The 19,460-nt window shown below is 37.5% G+C and overlaps 1 pseudogene; it reads left to right on the forward strand.

Moving 5' to 3' along the window:
- Positions 1 to 3,555: 3,555 nt before the first annotated feature.
- LOC137718006 (protein transport protein SEC24 C-like) lies at positions 3,556 to 19,104 on the forward strand (annotated as a pseudogene).
- The last annotated feature ends 356 nt before the right edge of the window (positions 19,105 to 19,460 follow it).

The raw sequence follows: 19,460 nt of genomic DNA on the forward strand, positions 1-19,460 counted from the left end.
CTTACCTTCACGAGGTTTGTAGGCTACCTTAGCAGATTCCAAAGACAGAAGAAGGCGCCAAATATCATGGAAGACACTATCCATGCATACAACGGCATCCTCCACCTTGTTCATCATCTGGAATACATCCCTTGCATCCGTCTCCACTATTCACTCTTTCAATACCCATGTGAACACACCGTCAAATCTTTCAATCACATCCGTTCATCTAACATCGTACGATCAGAAATTATTAGAAATTTTTTATTTAAAATTGAATATAAACAGTATCTGATAAAAACTGACTGCACAATGTACGATAAACGGATGTGATTGGAGGATCCCCAAGATCCTCACAAAGAGGATTTGATGAGGATCCTCTCTCGTGAACACAAACTAGCAAGGCTTCTGTAATCGCCATTGCTTCACCCGTTGCTGTATCCTGGAAGAAAAGGCCCCCAATCCCGCCAGCAAACTGGAGAATCCCGGCAAAGTCGTGAGCCACCCAACCAATTCCTACTTTCTTAGTCTTTGCATCCCAGGCAGCGTCACAATTAATCTTAAAAAATCCAAACCTTGGTCTATGCCATTTAATTGGAGGGTTGCATTTCTCGGTAAACAGACCGATTGGGTTGCTTTCTTTTCAGCAGGCTTTAACGAGTTGTTGAATTCCCCTATCCGTCGAAACTGATGAGTCAATTTTATATTATATATGTTACCTTATTCTTAGTATTCTTATTATGTTTTGGTAATTATTTTAGTAAAATTTTGATACTATGCTTAATAATATGATAAATGAAAAATACGTTAGTGTCATTTTTTATACATAAAAGAAAGAGCAAGAGTTAGAGGCAACCTAGCAGCTATTAGAGCACTTCTACCGTGGGAAACACTCCCCCAGGCTATTCACTATTTAATCAACCTAGTGAACAGTAACTGCCTTTAATGAACAGTAATTACATTTTGCATCTCCACCGTTGCACTTGAATAGCCTTGACAATAGGCAATAAAATATTAGTTTTTTTTTTAAAATAATACAAAATAATTTTATTTGTAATTTCGGATATGATTTTTAATCGGTCTTGTTGTACCATTTTCTATTAAAAAATTATTTTTATTATTTTTATTATTTTCTTTTCACATGGTGCAGCAGATCCCAATCCAAAACCTTTATTATTATTGTTATTATTTTTTTTTTCTTCTACTTTTTCACATGGCGCCAACGCACCATTCCAAAAGCCCAAACCCCTTTTTTTCAACCCGTGTCCCCCCTACAACCCCCAACGCACCCAAACCCTCATTCTCTCTTCCTCCATCTTCACCACCCCACCGTCGCTTTTCTTCCTCCATCTTCACCATCCCACCCACCTCAACCTCCATCAATGGTCTCGATCTTCCCCGATCCCTAACCAAACTCTCTCTCTCTCTCTCTTTTTCTCTCTCTCTCTCCTTTTTCCCCCCAAAACAAATCTCAAATCGTGTGATCTGGGCGCGCCAGTGGAAGGAGGAGGATCACGAGGGGGTGAAGGTGGTGTGAGGTGCAGCGGTAGCTACGGCAGATGAGGGACTGGATCTCTGCCATTTGTCTGTGGGTGTTCATCAACCTCGGCGATGAACTCCGGTGAGAGTCGTTGAGTTCGAAGCCTGGGTTTTACAATTTTTTTAATTTTACTTTATTTATTTATTAATATTTTTTATTTTTATTAATTTTATATTATGGCTGACGTTGCCTTGACGTCAGCCCACGTCATGTTGCCTTCGGGCTGGCAACTCGTGCCGGGCCTATCCCTCGGGCCCACTCGAGCTCCATCGCCAGCACACGCTGGGCTTGGTTGCTCGGGCTCTCTACCACTGTTCGCGAGCCTGTCCCTCGAGGGAGAACACATGTTGGAAGTGCTCTTAGGATAATATGGTCCAAAACATACATTCCTTCAACTCCATGACCATGGTCATTAATTACATCAACGAGGAAGTTGGCTTTTCTGAACACTTGTCTCCAAGAAATTACCTAAAGATTGCACCGAAAGCCTAATGTCTTCAATGATGTGCTTGAGTCTCCAAGAAATATTACAATTATCACCAACAACATCCAAAACAAGTTTAGAATCCTCTTCCACTATAAGTTTATGAATCACTCTATAAAGATCGTGTCTGCCAAAATTCAATTAAAATTAAGGTTATTTAGTTATCGAATTATAGAAGAACAGATGGACGGAAATGATAAAAGCAGTACGAACTGCCTATTTATTCGCTACAGTTGATCAGCTCAACGACCTTAGTTTCAATTCATTTTTTTACAGATATGATCTTTAGAGAGTGATTTATGTTATGAATGATTTCAATTATAAGCTTAAAGTTTTGTGAATCAGACATGGAGAATTTTGAGTAGGAGCTCCTACTCATATTTGAGTAACCAAACGTTGTTCAAAAAAAAAAAAAAAAAAACTTTGTGTTATAAAAAGAGAAATTAAAATTGATTGGTGGTTGTTTACCAATTAATTTGTGGTTAATTGTTTTTAGTTTATGTTAGAAGAAATTGATCTTGTTTACTTTACTAGCCCTCACCACTCAAGTTAAACCAAAAAATTTGTGGAATTTTCTTAATAAAATTCTTAACAATAGTGCATATATGCACAATATTTTTTTTTTTTTTTTTTTTGACAAGATATGCATAAATTGGATTCAGAAATAATCATAACTATTTAATTTTATGGGAAATAAACTTCATTAAAGAACGAAACCTCTAGTACAACCGTTGCCAATACAATTAAAATGAAAAGCCGAAAGAACAGTGTCTGGTAAACAATAATCCCAAACATGAGGATTCGGCAAGGAAAGTCCAATATGAGCTAAAGAATCCGCCACAAAATTAAGCTTCCTGAAGTTATGCTACCAGTCAATGTGGTTGAAATTCCGAGCCAGATCACGGACATCACTAGCAATAGAAATAATAAGTGGCGTAGCCATGGTTTTCGAATAATGAGGTCACAATATCAACCAAAAAACTTCATTGTGCCATTTCGTCGAGCACTTAGTAGGCACCTGCCGATTCCTATCTACATATGCCGAAAGTTTATGTCAGCATATGTTGACAACTGTTGTTACTTGAAAAGGCTTGTTGAGGGTGGATGGATGATACTGTGGAGTAATTTTGAAGACTACCAAGACTTTTCAACTAAAGTATTTCATACAAGAAGAGATGTTGTAATTTAGTTTGTCTTAGCTATTTGTAAAGGTCAAATACAATATATAAACAAATATACATAAAGTTTTTAAAGTTATTAAGGTCAAGAACAACTAATGAACCTATGCTAGCTCCGCCACTAAAACTAATACGCCATGGCATCTCCCAATGACCATGCACAACTTCAATAATCATAACTAATGAATCCCAAAAAACTTGTGGTTATTTTGATATTTAAATTCTCCCTGTTTTTGGCGGGTAAAGAGGAATGGAACAAAAATCAAATCCCGGAAATGAGCCCAAGACAAACTGGCATTCAGAAATAATCATAACTAATAAATATTTGCAAATATACCCTTCATTGTTATCATTTTTGCCAATTGATGATCTGATCGGCGACGGCAGCCGGTTCGTCTGTTCCGGTGACCTAGCTCGCGAACCCTTTCGTACGTTCCCGATCGCCTGTCGGGAGGTAAATCTGACGAACCTTGCGACATTTGAATTATGAGTTTCTGAATTTTGGCTAAATTGGAATTTTGTTTTTGCTGTTGTAGATTTTGATTTTGGGTTGTTGATTTGGTGAAATTTAAGATTTTTTTTGAGGAAAAAGGGGATCTGGGTCTTTGATTTCAGACTTTAAGTGATCAATGGCGGCTCTTGTGCGTCCCCCAGAGGCACCTAGGCCCAATAACAGTAACACTAACACCCCACCAGCCTCTAATTACAATCCTAACAATGCTCAGACGAACCCTGATTCGTTAGCGAATAATATGCAGAATTTGAATCTTAATAGGCAGCCTTCCATGCCTAATTCTGCCCCTAGACCATCCCCTTTTGGCCAAGCACCACCTTTTCATTCATCAGCCCCTCCTGCTGGGGCTCCTGTTGCACCTCCCCCTTTTTCACGGCCTGGTCGTCTCCCAGCTGCACTTGCAAGACCTACAGCACCCCAATCAGGTCCCCCCGCAACCCACATTATCCCCTGTCACCACCCCAGCAAGGTCAACTGGGCTGCCTGTTGGCCAGCCTTCGTCTTTTGTGTCTAGACTGCCTCCTGGATCATTTCCCCCTGTGGGCGGTGTAGCTCCAGCTTCTGGGCCACCAACTGGTCCTTTTCAGACGTCAGGTTTACCGAGCGGTCCAGTTTCAGTACCACCACCAGCATCAGGTCCTCGCCCAGGTCCTCGTTCTTTTCCTTTGGGTAGCGGTCAGAGCATGCCCCCTACGACTGCACCAGGTAGATTGATGAGTAATGGGCCACCGGTGTTTGGTTCCGGAGCTATGCCAAGTGGGCCCCGTTTCCCTACTAGTGGAAATGTACCTCAACCACCTTTTGGACATCCACCAGCAGCGGCAACGGCAACAGGTCCTCCTCGAACACCAACCATGCACTCTATGCTGGGCAGTCCAGCAGTTACTGCTCCACCAGGTCCTGTTCAGCAGGCACCTCTGGGTTCTCCCTATGGCTCGCAGACATGGCCAATGCAACAAGGGCATGTGAGTGACTTGTACTGTTTTTGAAGTAGATGGATATACCAAATTTCATATTATTGAGTTAACTGAAATAATCCAAAGTGGACATTTGATGTAAAAAGCTAAGGTGTATATCAAACGGAAAAACTACCCAGGTGTACTGGCAACTGCTATTTGTTTTATGAAGTGATTGAAACTTGTTTCTACGCAAGCCAACACAATCTAATATTAACTGGAACTAGATAGATCTTTTTCCTGCTTCAGTACACGTGTTTATTATATCTTAGTAGCAAAGGAAGTGCACTTAGTGGTTGATGCGTGTGAGCGTAGTTGCACATACTAGCTTGCAGTGTGCACTGCTGCGTATGCTCGTCATCACAATCCTCCGCTCTCTGTTTAAGTGAAGAACACTCTTTCTAGTGGATGCTTTCAAGCTTTTTGTTTACAGCATCTGTAATACAATAGTATAAGCACAACCCTTTTGAGCCGATTCTTATAAGCATCAGTATTAGTTATTTTCTATAATATTTGTTTACAAACATGATTCCACATGTTTAAGCATAATAACTCGAGTTACAACAGATAGCCTTGAATACTATTTTTCTTTTTCTTCTTCTTCTTTTTTTTTTTTCATTTAATTTATTAGATTTCAATTTCTTTTCTTTCCACCTATGCTTATGCAAAATGGTAGATGATAGTGTTCTGATAGAAGGAAACAGGATGAAGGCATGAATTCGTTTCTTGCTACTTAGATTTGGTTTCTAATAAATACTGAATTGAATTAGGTGGCTCCACCTTCCCAATTTCCTGGTTCTGGTCAATCACCCAGAATGTTTGGAATGCCACCCACACCATTACCAAATCAGTCCATTGCTACTATCTCACCTGCCGTTGGTCAAACTGGATCTCCTTTGACTGGGTCATCGAAGATAGATCCCAATCAAATTCCTCGGCCTGTACCAGGTTCGTCAGTGCTCATTCATGAAACTCTTCAGGGAAATCAGGCAAATCCACCTCCGGTATTTATTCATCCATAAATTTCAAGAAAAAACAATGATTTCAATGGTTGCTTTAGCTGTATTCCTGATACTTTTTGACTTCCCTACTCTCTCCTTTTTCCACACGCATAATTTTACTTCTATTTTCATTGTACATATTCATGCTGCAAAGTGTATTTAAGCATGGTGAAAAACTAGATATTGTCTATCATTTACATCCTTTTGATTGCTTTTATTATTTTGAAGCCTGCTACAAGTGATTACATTGTCAGAGACAATGGGAATTGCAGTCCATGTTGCATGAGGTGCACCATCAATCAGGTTGGGGTCTAACTTTCATGGATTGCCTGTTTATTATTGTAGTTAAACATTTTTTTTTATCTCAATTTCAATGGAGCAGTTTTGGTTTGTTGTTTTCTTTTCTAATAAGTCTAGTAATGTTATTATGTTTTGTCAATTTACCAGATACCATGTACGGCTGATCTTTTGACAACATCAGGGATGCCGTTAGCTTTGTTGGTTGAACCATTTGCTCTTCCTCATCCAGATGAAGAACCAATCCAAGTAACATGTTTATAACATTACTGTTCCTTGCAGATATATATTTTGAGAGACTATTTTAATGAAATTAGACAACAAAACAACAAAGAGCAACATTAGTGGTCAAGAAGGCCACTGGGAAGAGAGAAGAAATAAAAAACCAATAAAAGCCTAATAAAATCATTTGACTCCCAAGCAGAACCTAAGCACCACAGCCTGGCATTCTAGCCCAATACTTGAAAAGAAGTATGTCTACACTCTGTGGAGACAGAAGTCCAGAGAGCAGCCAAAACTGAACTTCGTACTTTAACTGTCCTCAATATCCAATCGAACATAATCTTCAAATACCTTTCAATTTCTTTCCAACAAGACGACCCAGAGCATAGCAAGAACCATATATCCCCACACAACTTTAGCCTTTTTGCCCTTTCGTATAAAAGAGGAGCAGCCCCTTGGAATTACCCAGCTTATATCAGCATTCTTAAAGAGCTTCAACCAAAGGCCCATCATTACAGGACCTTGGAGGAAGGTGTGATCCACCAATTCATAATCTTCCTTGCACAGAATGCACTAATGAGGGGATAAACAGATCCTCGGTCTCCTTTGAACCATATCACAAGTGTTCACCTTCCCCTGAGCCACCAGCCAGGACACCAACTTCACTCCAAAAAGTGATTTCTTTCTACCTGGAAAAAAAAGAAGCTAATAGACAACAATTTCAGGATGCTTCTCCATGAATAATGATACAAAAGACATGGAACTGACCAAATTCTGAATAATTGAACAATCAACATTTGCATTGAACTATTATGTTAGTACTGAATCGTTTTGTTATAGGTTGTGGATTTTGGTGAAAGTGGTCCTGTTCGATGCTCTCGTTGCAAAGGCTACATTAATCCCTTCATGAAGTTCGTTGACCAGGGCAGGAAATTCATTTGTAACCTGTGTGGTGAGGAAGATTTCTTTTTGTGTTTTGTTGTTTGTGTAATCTTTCAGTTTAAGTAACAGGACAAATTTGTGGTCCCAAAACTTCTTCATGGCAGTGTCTATGCTCTTTTTTTGTTCTTTTTTCGTGTTGGTTTGTAGGTTTGCACTGTTTTATTTGGCTTGGGAAAGTAATTGAACTTTAATCTGTATCATAAACGTGTTGGGACAACATTTCAGTTTCTCAAGCAATCTTTTCAAATATTTTAGAAGGCCATTAGTTAAATGTAAATCCTTCTCTAGAGTATGTTGTTTACCATTCTAGTTTTGCTCTTGGCATCTTGAAGGTCTCTACTTTGGACTCTGGATAAGGGTGTAGTATGCACTGTTTCTATTTATGCAGAAGAGGTGACCCTACGTATGCCCTTTCTTCTGCAGGATTTACTGATGAGACTGATGCGAAATATATTAAGCACACAAATTAAACCCTCTTCTGACAATTGTAGCAAAGTATGTAAGTAGGGATCGTTCAAAACCGGGGATTAGGAGGGATTGCTAAACTCTTGAAAACTGACCTAAGGACTCCAAAACAAAATTAAAAACACTAATTTGGACTCAAAGAATGAAAAACCAAAGTTAAAACACTAAAACAAAACAAAAACTCAAAACAGCAACTAGAAGACTCAAAACTGCCTAAAAACCACTTTCTGGGCAGTTTTGAGCACCTACACTAATTTGGACGAAATTGGTTGAAAACTTGACTCAAAACACTTAAAAACATGAACCAAAACAATTTCTAACTAAATTGAGACTTCAAAGTAAAGGGGGATTTGATTTGGACGAAATTAAAGTTGAGAAAACAGATTGCAAAGTAAAACTGATTTTGAAACATTTTTGGGGTTTTTAATGGATGATGGACTAGTTAGGGGTTCTTTCTCCACACATGACAAGTATGCAAATGACTCGATTTCCAGTTATTCCTTCATAGAATTATGAATGACAATGCCCCAAATTAACCGTGACATCACTAGTTAATTCTCAAGTTTTCCTTGTGTTATTGAATTGGATGACATCATACGACAACCCAAAGCATTCTTCAAAAGTTCCTTACATGACATCATAATAAAGATACAATCAAAGATCATTACGTTCAATGAAAACTATAAGCATTGACAAAACACTTGTGACTATGACATCATGACACTTATGCTAGGAATTGAACTTAACGCGATTGTGACTAGCAACCTTCACTACTTGTGAATATAAGTGTGTGACAATTATGTGAAACAAACTTATATTCTAGCATCATATTCATGCAAGCCAATTAAGTGTCGACCCCTAATTAACAAACACAAATACGTTATTACTCGCACAGTTAAGCCAATTGCATTCACGATTCAAGAACTCATAACTGGAATTTATCAAATCAACTTGCACACATAGTTATGGCTTCGAAATCACCCCTAACCAATAGGGGTTTAGCCACTCATGTTCATAGCAAAATGAAAGGAAAATAAATTAAACATTGAAATCATAAAACAAATTACACCTAGAATGCACCAACGACGAAGCTTGAGCATCCAAGAGTCTTTCCTTCTTTCTCCTTACTACGGCACAAAGGTGGATGGGATGGTTGGGATGTGTTTTAGGATCAGGGATTATGGAATTGGATGGAGGATAGGCACGGCAAGGTGTAGTGTTTGGCTGGAATTGTGTTTCTAGGATTTTAGGATGTGTAGAGTGGTGTGGCTAGATGAATGGACGAAAATTGGGTGAATGAGTGATCCCCTTAGTGCCTTGCTGCAAACCCTTATTTATAGGGCTAGGAAAGGTTTTGAAACACTTAAAGGATATATGTGTGTAGCTTGGACAAGGTAGGACGGCTAGTGACAAGCTAGGAAGGCTAGGAGACAAGGTAGGACGGCTAGGAGACAAGCTAGGATGGTTAGTGACAAGCTAGGACGGCTAGTGACAAGCTAGGACGGCTAGGAGACAAGCTAGGACGGCTAGGAGACAAGGTAGGATGGCTAGTGACAAGCTAGGACGGCTAGGAGACAAGGTAGGACGGCTAGGAGACAAGGTAGGATGGCTAGTGACAAGCTAGGACGGCTAGGAGACAAGGTAGGACGGCTAGGAGACAAGGTAGGACGGCTAGTGACAAGCTAGGACGGCTAGGACAAGGTAGGAATTAGGCACCATGTGTGAATAGATAAAGCCTTCTAGAAATAAGGTTTTTAGGCCCCCTTGCAGCTCCCTAACTGAATTCAAGCCTTCAAATTGGTCCATCCTCATGCCTCCATGCTTGCACTATCCAATCTTGGCCCAAAAATGCTCTAGAATGCTCCAAATTGCTTCTTTTTGCTTCCTTAGCCATTTGAACCTAGAAACACACGAAAATGGCATAAAGGACTAAAATAACTAAAGAAACACAACGTAAATGCATGAGAACAAGCCAATTAAGTCGCATAAATATGCTCCTATCAGAGACTCCCCGTGACTACCACTGCAATCTTGGGCCAGATGGTAGACGTAGAGATGCTGATGAAAGACCTGAGCTATGTAGAGGAACAGTTGAATTTGTTGCTTCAAAAGAATACATGGTTTGTTGACTATGCTATGCAGTTATAACTGAACTAATTTTTTCATAATTCACTAGACTTACTATTCTTTTATCTGTCATCTCTTGATCATCTCATTTTTTATTATTTGGCTTTTATAATTCAGGTGTGTGATCCCATGCCAGCTGTGTACTTCTTTCTCATTGATGTGTCCATGAATGCCATTCAAACTGGTGCAACTGCTGCAGCTTGCAGTGCAATCAGTCAAGTTATTGCTGATCTTCCTGTGAGTTATTTTGTCTGTATGCATAATGTTCGAAATTTACTTTTGTTATACAGAATGTGATTGTTGTACCGTCCACGATGTTACATTGTCCTGATGGTTCTGTATCTCTGCATTTAGTGTTCATAAGGCTTAGACATAAATGTAATGAACTTCACTTGAATTTACCTTTTTATTCCCCCTCCTCTTTTAATAGAGGTTTGTTAATTTTATCAGTTTGTTATAGACAGACTACATTTTAGATTAGGGTCCATGATGCCAAGCCCAAGGCATTTGGGATTAAGGTTGACTTGAGTAGATAAAACGTTGATGAGTCTGACGGAAAACATAAATCCTTGCTAACTGTAGTGCTATTTTCTTTGAGGCCCATTCAATCCCTTTTTGTTTGTTTGGTGGAATAAAAGATGAAATCTATAAGTGCAGCTTGGAGTTGGAAATGTACTGCATTGTCTCTAATCTGTATAGTTGGGTTATAATTTTTTTCCCTCGAACAATTGTCCCCCAAAAGTAAGCAGATCAGTTGTCAGACACATATCAAACCATGCCTGATAAAGAGCGCAAGAATTTAGTATGGCCACTAGTATCTCATTTGTTTTTGTTGGAAACTCGAAAAAACTATTAAGGTAAACTCCAATATCTACTTATTTACTGCATTAGCCAGTCAATCAAAATGCCATTCAAGTAAACATAGAAACAACATGATTCAAAACCAATCTCATTAGACTAGGGAATAAGGCAAGAATTATAATGGTGATGTGATGAATAATTATTAGCTAGGATTCATTTGCTTCTTTTTTTTAGTAGCCAAAAGAGTCAATTTTCATATGTACTCATTTGCATTGCATACACATCTTCTGTCTTTATATTTCATTTTTACGATCTAAGACCTGTTTTAACAACATATATGTCTATCTATGTATCTGTATGCGTGTGTGCATGTATGTGTATGTTCTCTTTTTTTTATTTTTTTTTTATGAGAATGTGTGTAATACATATTTGCTTGGTTCATTTTCCCAAAGCCTGTAGTCAATAGTAAATGAAACGACAGCAGTTAGAGTTTAGCTGACTCACGTAATGATATATTTATTATTGCAGGAAGGTCCTCGGACAATGGTGGGAATTGCAACATTTGATGCAACAATCCACTTTTACAATTTGAAACGTGCACTGCAGCAGGTCAAATTGAGTTCTTATTTTCCCATAATAGAAAACTTCATTAGTAAAGTTGAAGAGCATAGTTGTCTTTGCGTTTCTAAATATTGTGTGATTCATTTTTTGTGAGTGATATATAGAACCAGTAATATTTTATGGCTTCTGCTTCTATTCTGATAAGAAAATTTTTGTAGTATTTTTTCATTTCTGACAATCAAATTTGCAGCTAAAATTTCTTCTCTTCTTTCTCTGACCATCTGAATTTAATTTTTTAGTGTTATTCTTTTTGGTCTATAAGTTTTGGCTTCTATTCTTACCTAACAATTATTTTATATGCTTTCTCACTGAGATTAAATATATGTTTTCAGCCTTTGATGCTTATTGTTCCTGATGTGCAAGATGTTTATACTCCCCTGGAGACTGATGTAATTGTTCAGCTTTCAGAGGTCAGTAGCTGCTGTCGTCCCTTCATGAAATGTGTTTAAGTACTGGTATTGATTTAACAACAATCATTCACAAGTCAGTCTGTCATCTTATTTATTAAATTTGCACATGCCTCTTATTAAATTCAGATTTTTATTTTATTTTATGGATTTTTAGTGCCATCAACATTTGGAACAATCGTTGGAAAGTATTCCCATCATGTTTCAAAACAGTAAAACTGCGGAATCAGCCTTTGGTGCAGCAATCAAGGTATGTCGTATGGTGCAACACTGTTGTATGTACTGAACTAATTGTGGTGCTTGGGGTTTGCTATTCCATTTCAACATACAGAACATCGGGAGTGAAAATGGATACGACAACAAATTCATGAAAACACACTTCAAGCAGATGTGACATAATATCGTTGATATTGTTGACACTATGAAGCTTCATAACTCCTATGTGTTGGTTGTGCTTGGGCATGACACTTTTGTTTATTTCTTTGAGGTTCTTTTGTCCAAAGCAGAGTATAATCAGAACGGCAATAAGATAACTGATGCTCATGATATTTAATTTTAGTTGAATAGCTTAAGGCAAAAATAAATGTAAGTATTAAAATGATGGGCTAGAAAATGCAGACGACTAATCTAAAATCATTCTTTCACATGCTAAGTGTAAGAAATTTTTGGAATAATTAGTTAGATACAAGAAATTGAAAATCCTACAGGTGTTTATATTTGCATAAACCTGAAAGCTGATTGGATCAGAGTTTTGTTCTTGCCGAGATACTGATCAGCTTTCTTATTTTTCCTCCTTTTGTGGTGGACATGCCTCAATATTTGATAATGCATGACAAGATTTGAGGAGAGATGAATGGAGCTGTTGTCATGTCTGTATCATATCTGGCTTGTTTGGCTGCCAACTGGCTTTTACTTCCTGTCTGAACACCTTTCTTAGGTTGATTTCAGTCAAAACCCGTTTTGGAGTCTTTGGACACTAGCTGTCAAACCAACACGTGGAGTTAACCTATTATTTGAGCTGTTAAACGAGCCCGTAGTGTTAATCTGTCATGCTGCATTCCATCTAGACAGTCAAAATTCTCAGCTTTTCTCTTCTACCTACCACGTTCTGATTAAAATGCATCAAACCTATATATTCTGTGATTTCTAACACGGTCGTATAATATTATCTGTACGTTTATATTGTTAATTGTATATAATAGAACTGGATTATAATTTAATCCAATTCCCAATAATTTTCAAACTAATTTCATGAGTATAAAATAGATGACCAAACATCTAACACTGCTTTGGTTGTTCAACCATTCCAGTAAATAAGTCCTATCATTGGCTTATATCCAGCCAGGTTTCCCAACATTGTTTTGATGTGCATAATGCATTTAGAGTCACTTTATTATGAGTACTTTTAGTCTAATTTCATTTTTTTTCCCCTTGCCTAGGCTGCTTTCTTGGCAATGAAGAGTACTGGAGGGAAACTTTTGGTGTTTCAGTCAGGCAAGCTTGTCTCCACCATATATCTACTTATGATGCCCCTTTATGTTTTCTCCCCCTTTTTAAACAAGTTTATATATCCTTGCAAGCATAGAATGAAAAACAACATGCTTGGGGTTGCAGTTCCTTCATGGTTTAGAGACAAAATAAAGAGCTGAAAAAAACCCAACCTAGAAAACATATTTCAAAGTTGTTGATGGTTGCAGTTGTCACGGAAGCTTTCCCTCTCTTTTGAATTTGTGAATTCTCACCATTAACTTGTAGTCAGTCAACTTGAATTACAGCTAAATGGTTTGGAGATATTTTTACTTGGAATTATTTGTCCCGTTACACCTGTATACTTCTACAGACCAATTAGAGAATTTGCATGCATATTCATTACATTGAGCCTTTGAAGCATGGATATGGATACGGATACTGTGATACTATGTGACACAACACGGCAATACATGAAATCTATAAAAACTAGGATATGATACGTCATGGATAAGACAATAAAAATATATAATTTAAATTATATTTTAACACGAAAACATCCAAATTCAAGTTCATTCAAGTGTGAGAGTTATATTACTTTTTTTTCATTTAGAGGGCAAGCTTTTTGTAGTCATCAAATTTCAACTAAATCTTTGTTCCTGTTAATTTTCTCCTCTGAATTTCTCATTTGAAAGTGTAACGGTATCTTAAAAGCCGAATACTTGTATTCGGGAGTATCCAACAAGTATCATGAAGTATTGGATATGGGATATGTGACCAAACTAAAGTATCCGTGCTTCATAGCATTCAGCATCGTCGTTCTCTTTGACCAAATTTATTGGCATCTCGGAGAATACTAATGACTTATGCTTCTGCAGTGCTGGCATCAACTGGAATTGGAGCCCTCTCTGCTAGAGAGGCCGAAGGAAGAGCTAATATATCTTCAGCGGAGAAGGTAATACCTTTTATATGTGTTCTTGTATGCCATCTGTGCGCTTTATAGCAGTCGTCCTGTAACCCAGTTACCATTAAGCAAACAGCTATTACATTCTTGCTTGAGGCGACAAACATGAACTTTATAGGATTGAAATTGAACTTGTGGTTATGAAAACACCAATAGCCAAACAGCCCATTATATTCTTGCTTTATTGGTTAATGTTGGACACATAAAACCAAAATTCTTGCTCCATTATCTCCCATTTGGAAAATATATGTTAAAATAATTAAATGGAAAATTTCATTATTAATGCTGTATCACAAAAGATGAGAAGAATAATAAACAACTTATTTTTTTTGTAATTTATGTCGACATTAAAATCAGGAAGCCCTCATGTATAACTTTTGCCTTAGGACTCGCTTTCTCTGGACCCTGTTCCTACTTATAAGATCTTGCATTTCAATTACATTTGTTCAGTTAAGATGAATTACATACCTTGCGAAAGACCTTTTCTCGAATTCCTGCACCCACTTGAAGATTTGGTGAATGAGGTGGCCATTTAGATGGACTTGTTGGGATGATTATTGGAGAATAGATTGACGTATTGGGTCTTTGTATCCTGTGAATCATATCATCCAACATTGGAGAGTCCATTTGCTGCATTTGCATGTGCTATGTGGCCATAACTGTCATCCCTTTTACACCTGTTGAGCAGTCTGTTCAATTCATTGTCTGGTAGTCTTGGCATTATGTTTTCTTTGTTTAACTGCATTTCAGGAGGCCCATAAATTACTCCAACCAGCAGACAAAACATTAAAGAAAATGGCAATTGAATTAGCTGAATTTCAGGTAAACCTTTGACTAATTTCTTTCCCCTAGATGATCAGTTAACATGTTGATGCAATTTCTATACTGAGTGAGATTTTTAGTGGTAATTGACAAATTCTTGAGCATAATTTATTTGGACTATTTTCTCTTTTTCATGGAATGTTCCAGGTGTGTGTCAACTTATTTATCACTACCCAGTAATACATAGACATTGCTTCTATCTCCGTCATCCCAAGAACAACTGGAGGGCAGGTACTAATGAATTTGCTTCTATCCCCATCCATACATCTGGCATCAAATTTCTACCTGTTATGATTGTGTCGAGGGTTTTCTCCAATTGACTTTTTTAGTTTATTTATATATTTGTTTTGTTCAATAAATCTGTGAAATCAGATTTGAGAAGCATCTGCCACTTGTAACTATAGATCATTTACACAAACAGAAGTGTAATTGTGTGAGTTACCTTCTTGTATTAATATTCAGCGTTTTGTATTTCCTCAATCTTCCAGGTTTACTATTATCACCCCTTCTCAGCTGTCTCTGATCCTGCAAAGCTCTACAATGATCTTAGTTGGAATGTCACAAGACCTCAAGGTCTTGAGGGGGTGATGCGTGTAAGATGTAGCCAGGCAAGTTTTTGAACCTCTTTCTCCACCTGACTATGATATGATTCTGGATCGTTTTTAATTTTATATTTTTTTTATAAATATATTAGGTATTCTAGTAAGATAAGTTTGTTTTCATCATTTGCAGGGTATTCAAGTTCAAGAGTACCATGGGAGCTTTTGCAAACGCATCCCTACAGATGTTGACGTACCTGGGGTTTGTACATATAATATCCCTGATTACCACTACTTCAGACTATATTTCTTAGTTATCATTCATCGTCCATGGAAGTAAATTTGCCCAACCAACCAGCCGCCCCCCCCCCCCCCCCCCCCCACCCCGGGACACAGTGACAGTAAAATCAAGATTTTGCAGTTCGAAAATAAATTAGCTTTTGCTGCCCCCTTTATCTAGTTTTCTGTTTTGTGGTTTTCATTGTCCTTATTCTCTCTCTCTCTCTCTCTCTCTCTCTATATATATATATATATATATGTCTCTCTTTTTGTCGTTTTTCCTTGGAGAGAGTGCTATTGGCTCTTATACTGGTCATAACCAGTCGCTTCTATCATGCAGATTGACTGCGATAAAACTGTTATGGTGACCTTAAAACATGATGATAAATTACAGGATGGCTCAGAATGTGCTTTCCAGGTAAATTTTATTTCTCTGTTTTCTGCCAAGGTTTCTAATGCAGTAATTCTGATATAATATCTTCTGAGCTTTTTCTTGTATGTTTTACTACTAATTTTATGAAATCACCTATCTCTGCAACTAACTGTTTCAATGTTTAGTCATATTTATATATTTCATTATTAATGTGTTTTGATATTTTTCATTATCCAGTGTGCCCTTTTATACACAACTGTGTATGGTCAACGGAGAATTCGAGTTACAACTTTGTCTCTGCCATGCACGAGTATGCTAAATAATCTGTTTCGTGCTGCTAATTTGGACACTCAGTTTGCGTGTTTCATGAAGCAAGGTATGCTATTATATGCTGTTCTTTGTTATCCTCATTTTTCCCATTATGTAATGCTTGTCCTCAGTTAAACCCGGTGCTTAAATCTGTGAATGAATTTATGAAATCACTGTCTTTAAAATATCTTTCATCATTCACCTCTGATGGATTGAAATGGTGATGTAAATTCTCTTTCTATGTGTTCCTTTTCAATCACTTGCTGCATCTTGCCAATTTTTTCTTCTTAGGATAGAGTGGGATAAGGCTTTGCTATTGTTGTAGGATAGCAGTTTGTTGTGACATTCTGTCTAACTTCCTTTGGACGAATTCTGACTGTAAGTCCTTAAATATTTTGTATAGCGGCAAACGAAATTGCTTCAAGTGCTCTCTTTTGTGTACGGGAACAAGTGACAAATCTGTGCATCAGTAGTCTGCTTTCATATCGTAAATTTTGTGCTACTGTATCATCTTCTGGACAGCTTATTCTTCCGGAGGCACTGAAGCTCCTGCCTCTATACACCCTTGGTATATTATTATCTACTTTATACATTCATACTAGTTTATGGTTTTTTTTTTTTTTTTCTTTTTTTTTGTGTGTGTGTGTGTGTGTGTGTGGTTGGTGCTGTTTCCTGTTCTAATGTTTTTATTTCTGTTTTCATGAAAAACATAATTGTATGAAAAACAATCATAGAGCATAGTACAAAAACTTAGTGAAAAAGAGGTTGACAACAATTTGATACAACTCTCAACAGAAACAAAACCATATTACACCTCTAATGTTGCAAGTCAAAACTCTAAAGAGCACCCTACGGCAGCTCCCCAGTCCTAATGTCTCTAATTAATTTCCAGAAATGAAAATCCCTAAGGCTGGAGACACAGAAGCCCATAATGATGCCAGAACCTTTCTTTCTTCCAAGAGCTCATTCCTATGACCATGAGATATGATCCAAGCCGAAAGACAAACCTTAGCAGGAACACTAGACTTCTCCATAACATTTTTCTGGCTGCAACACAGAAAGGGACTGCTTACCACCCAGAAACAATTTCTGTTCTGTTTGGTAGAATTTTAAAGAAAAACATGCCTCTTCCGTTGCGGAAACATATTGCACAGAATTGTCATTTAGCTTCTTAGAAGAGTTTGTATGTATATTGATATATTTGTGCTTGTTTTCCATTTTCAGCATTAATCAAAAGTACGGGGCTACGAAGTGATGGAAAAATAGATGAGCGGTCCTTCTGCATCAATCATGTGTCTTCCCTTTCTGTTCCTTTGGCAGTTCCACTGGTGTACCCCAGAATGGTGGCTATTCATGATCTCGAATCCAAAAAGGTGTGTCATTTAGCTTCTTGTTCAACTCTTTCAGATATGCATTTTATATTACCGGTGTCATCTGTTAATTGACAGGAGGGTGATGAATCTCTAATTCCTCCAGTGATTCCACTTTCTAGCGAACATGTGAGCGACAAGGGAATTTATCTTCTAGAGAATGGTGAGGACTGTTTAATATATATTGGAAACTTGGTGGATCCTGGAATTTTGCAGCAACTGTTTGGAATCACCTCTGCTGATGGACTTCATACTCAGGTAGCCTTATCGTTTTTCTCTTTGGTTACTCATCTTGTGCCCGACGTAATTGTAAACTACAATTAGCCTCAAGCCTCAGGCATTGAGTATTTGAACTTGATTTCTTGGGACCTGTTTCAGTTCACTAGAATGGGGGGGCAGGGTGCTTAATTTTAATTTTTTTTTTTTTTTAAACGAGGCTTGATTCATTATTTATCAATTTTTCTTGTTTTCATATTTTTATATAATATTATATGATTGTCAGGATTTTGATAAATGAGGGTGCATGAGTTGAATTCATTCTTTTGAATCCTTTCTCGCTTTGCAAGTTATCATTGTTTAACTTGTAAGTTCTTTTGCCCAGTTTGTGCTGCAGCAGTATGACAATCCGTTATCGAAGAAGCTGAATGGCGTGGTAAATGAAATACGGCGCCAAAGATGTTCCTACCTTCGGTATGATATTATTTTTCATTGGTGATTCCTTACTTGTTAGGAAGAAATGAATTGCAGCAATGATTTCTAAATTTGTCTTATTTTTGTGCAGCTTAAAGTTGTGCAAGAAAGGAGATCCGTCAGGTGAGAACCTGGCCGAATATCTGATCCAAGGACTAAGATACTATTGCTTAATTTTAACTATTTATCATAGTTTTATCACTATAGAGGCATTAAATTAAAGAAAGATTATCAATTGGTTTTTATCAAGTATTGTGTTATCTTTCCTTGCAGGAGCATTGCTTTTCTCATGCATGGTCGAAGACCAGAGTCCGAATGGCCCCTCCTATGTTGAGTTTCTGGTACATCTCCATCGGCAAATACAGATGAAAATGGCGTCATAACTGCTCGTTCTTCTCCAGTTTGAACTAAAAGTTTTTGCTAGAGGACACAGGAATTCAATGAAAAGCAGAAGAAAAAAAAAAGACGTTTTCCATCCATATGCACTCTGCGATCATCCCGCAGGCTATTTATATGTGAAGAGCAGTCGAGCTGGGTTTGGCTAAGATAGGTTTGTTAAAATTACAGTTGACACGCTTAGTAGACGCTACCACTAGTATATACAAAGCTTATTACTGTTTTTAAGTTGCCCCGACCCGATTCTTTTCTGTGAACTCCCTTTCCGTTTTGGTTTACTGTGATGAACCAGAAAGGGAAAAACAAAAAGGATGTAAGAAATGTTGGTTCTTGGGATAAACCTTGTAAATTATGGTTGGAGAAAGAGAAATGTATAAACAGGTTTGTTATACAAAATGTTTTAGCTTCTGCTTTTGTGATTGAACCGGTTAACTCCAATTATAAAATAAAATTAGCATTTAGTATTTGTAAAATAAATACACAGAAATAGAGGAATAAAAGGTTCTTTAAGAAGGATGTGCAAAATTTTGAGAAAAAGAATGATGTGCAAGATGAATCGTCTAATAAAACTTGGATGTCTTACACTGGACCCTCCAAGATTAGAATCCTGGATTTGCCACCTGGTCTAGTCAAAGAAGAAAAGTTTGGGAAGGAGTGTGGCTACGTCATCTATAAGCCACTACTCGAAAAAACGTTGGACTTCCTGTATTCGATAGT

This window comes from Pyrus communis, chromosome 1 (genome assembly GCF_963583255.1).
Source record: "Pyrus communis chromosome 1, drPyrComm1.1, whole genome shotgun sequence".
NCBI classification, from domain to species: domain Eukaryota; kingdom Viridiplantae; phylum Streptophyta; class Magnoliopsida; order Rosales; family Rosaceae; genus Pyrus; species Pyrus communis.